This window comes from Schistocerca serialis, chromosome 8 (assembly GCF_023864345.2).
Source record: "Schistocerca serialis cubense isolate TAMUIC-IGC-003099 chromosome 8, iqSchSeri2.2, whole genome shotgun sequence".
NCBI classification, from domain to species: Eukaryota; Metazoa; Arthropoda; class Insecta; order Orthoptera; family Acrididae; genus Schistocerca; species Schistocerca serialis.
The window spans coordinates 404777864-404781055 of NC_064645.1; the positions used below are offsets into that span (position 1 = coordinate 404777864).

At 46.1% G+C, this 3192-nt stretch overlaps 1 non-coding gene across 1 annotated transcript; it reads right to left on the bottom strand.

Moving 5' to 3' along the window:
* Positions 1-1634: 1634 nt before the first annotated feature.
* Trnas-cga (transfer RNA serine (anticodon CGA)) lies at positions 1635-1709 on the bottom strand. The gene has a single exon. It is a non-coding gene; the product is annotated as a tRNA-Ser (tRNA).
* Between the last annotated feature and the right edge of the window lie 1483 nt (positions 1710-3192).

Consider the following 3192-nt stretch of genomic DNA (forward strand, 5'->3'; position numbering starts at 1 on the left):
TTTTTCGGATGAGTCCAAATTCTGTTTTGCAGCATCGTGATGGTCGCATTGGTGTTTGACGCCATCGCGGTGAACGCACATTGGAATCGTGTATTCGTCATCGGCATACTGGTGTATCATCCGGCGTGATGGTATGGGGTACCATTGGTTACACGTCTCGGTCACCTCTTGTTCACATTGACGGCACTTTGAACATGGACGTTACATTTCAGATGTGTTACAACCCGTGGCTCTACCCTGCGAAACCCTACATTTCAGTAGGATAATGCACGACCGCATGTTGCAGATCCTGTACGGGCCTTTATTGGATACAGAAAATGTTCGACTGCTGCCCTGGCCAGCACATTCTCCAGATCTCTCACCAATTGAAAACGTCTGGTGAATGGTGGCCGAGCAACTGGCTCGTCACGATACGCCAGTCACTACTCTTGATGAACTGTGGTATCGCGTTGAAGCTGCATGGGCAGCTGTACCTGTACACGCCATCCAAGCTCTGTTTGACTCAATGCCCAGGCGGATCAAGGCCGTTATTACGGCCAGAGGTGGTTGTTTTGGGTACTGATTTCTCAGGATCTATGCACCCAAATTGCGTGTAAATGTAATCAAATGTCAGTTCTAGTATAATACATTTGTCCAATGAAGACCCGTTTGTCATTTGCATTTCTTTTTGGTGTAGCAATTTTAATGGCCAGTAGTGTATTATTGAAATTGAAACATTATCGAAAATCGTGGAATTCGTCCGACCGGTATGTTGCCAGTATCAGCGTCGATAACAGGCAAAAATGTGACAGATTCTCGATTCCCGGACAAGGTGAGCTGTCTGTATGCATAATTAAGTTTGTTCAGAAACCTGAGCGCGCGAGGCCTAGTCGGACATGGTCAGGTTTTTTTTTTTTTTTTTTCCTAGTGTACTGTATACGCCGAACAGGCAATGTTTCCTTATTTGCTATCCTTCCTGCTGTTGCAACGTACGTTTAGGTCACGTGCATCCACGGAAGTCGATGAAATAAAATTACAATGAAGTCAAAAGTCACACCTGTCACTCTGAGTGCTGTGTGGTTAGACGGCGGCCTCGAGTGGGTTCTGGGGTTGCGCGGCTACACGGTGGGCGTCAGGTTAGGCCAGGTTACGAGCAGACGTGGAGCCGGCGACGATCGCGGCCGGCGCTGGGTCGCGACCTGGCTTCCGGCCTCATCGGCATTGCTAAGCAGCGCCGTGTCAGGGTCCAGCGCGTGGGAGAGCGCCACAAAGGCGGCGCCGCACCGTGGGACAGCCGGGAGCCGGCCCCGACACGACACCTGCGGCTCGGCAGGCGGGGCTCGTCAGCCCGCACTCCGCAGGCGCCAGCGCCCGCGCTTTACTGGCCGCGGCGCATGGCGGACCGACATCACTAGACTACAGGCCTGCGCGCACACTTGTGACGTCACATACTTATGGCCGGGTCTTTATCGGGACGCTCCTGTTAAGCACTCTGCAGCTATACGAACTTTACGAGTCTTAGAGCTGAGACCAGATAGGGATTCTCGGCTTTCCTCTACTACATGGCCTTGTAATGAAAGTATTGAACCAGAACGAGATTTTCACTCTGCAGCGGAGTGTGCGCTGATATGAAAATTCCTGGCAGATTAAAACTGTGTCCCGGACCGAGACTCGAACTCGGGACCTTTGCCTTTCGCGGGCAATTGCTCTACCAACTGAGCTACCCAAGCACGACTCACGCCCCGTCCTCACAGCTTTACTTCTGCCAGTACCTCGTCTCCTACCTTCCAAACTTTACAGAAGCTCTCCTGCGAACCTTGCAGAACTAGCACTCCTGAAAGAAAGGATACTGCGAAGACATGGCTTAGCCACGGCCGGGGGGATGTTTCCAGAATGAGATTTTCACTCTGCAGCTGGTAAAGCACTTGCCTGCAAAAAGCAAAGGTACCTACTTCGAGTCTCGGTCCGGCACACGGTTTTAATCTGCCAGGAAGTTTTATATCAGCGCACACTCCGCTTCAGAGTAAAAATCTCATTCTGGAAACATCCCCCAGGCTGTGGCTAAGCCATGTCTCCGCTATATCCTTTCTTTCAGGAGTGCTGGTTCTGCAAGGTTCGCAGGAGAGCTTCTGTAAAGTTTGGGAGGTAGGAGACGAGGTACTGGCAGAAGTAAAGCTGTGATGACGGGGCGTGAGTCGTGTTTGGGTAGCTCAGTTGGTAGAGCACTTGCCCGCGAAAGGCACAGGTTCCGAGTTCGAGTCTCGGTCCGGCACACAATTTTAATCCTCCAGGAAGTTTCGAAAGTATGGAAATTTATATCATTGCGTAAAGCAACTGAACAAAACTGCCCAATTATATTTCAAGATGTAAAATTATTTTGACGATTTGCCTTAAATACCCGTTTCTAGGCTCGAATACAAACTGTAGTTTTAAATTCTGTCTTTTACCTCAAGAGCTATGGTTTCTTGCAATAAAAAATAGGCAATATGCAAATAACAAGCGGACGTTATCGGTTTTAAATAAAGCAGCTGGAGCTCCTACAGAATTTAAGAATTTGTTTCCCCGATTATTTTCGTAAATTTTCCTCTCCACTTCAAAATTTGCTGACCTCACACGAAACTCAAATCATTCGACGAAATGGAGCACCTCCTGACGTAATGTTTAATAAATCAAAAAACCCGAAAAAATATTTCATTTCCTGTTTCTCCAGAACTTTAGAACCTTAAACATGAAAAGATTGTTTCTCCTACATCCTCGACTGAAATTCTTGTCACATAGTGCAGTTAATTTAATCACAATGCACTTACATCGAAATTCTGCTTTCTATACTGGTTAATCTGTCGAACACTGAATTCATTAACGCAATTTTCTAAGGTAGTTTACTCAAATTGAAATTATTTCCGAATAGCTGTCTATGTAAAACTGAACAAAATCATTCTGTATCTCTTCCAAATAAAAGTACTAGAAACTCAATAATCTGGTAGGAATGATAAGGAATACTAAACATTTTCGAGCCACACTAATTAATATAACTATTCTGTGTGACAATAGTTGCTTCGTATTAACCTCGCAGCAATGGTCCAGAATTAAGAAACAAATTATACTGGTACATGATACATAACTGCTTTTAAAAACAATTGGCAAATGTGGTGCAATGGAAACAAATAACAAGCTATAAATTTTTTGTCATTTACTTACCCTTGAACGATGCGT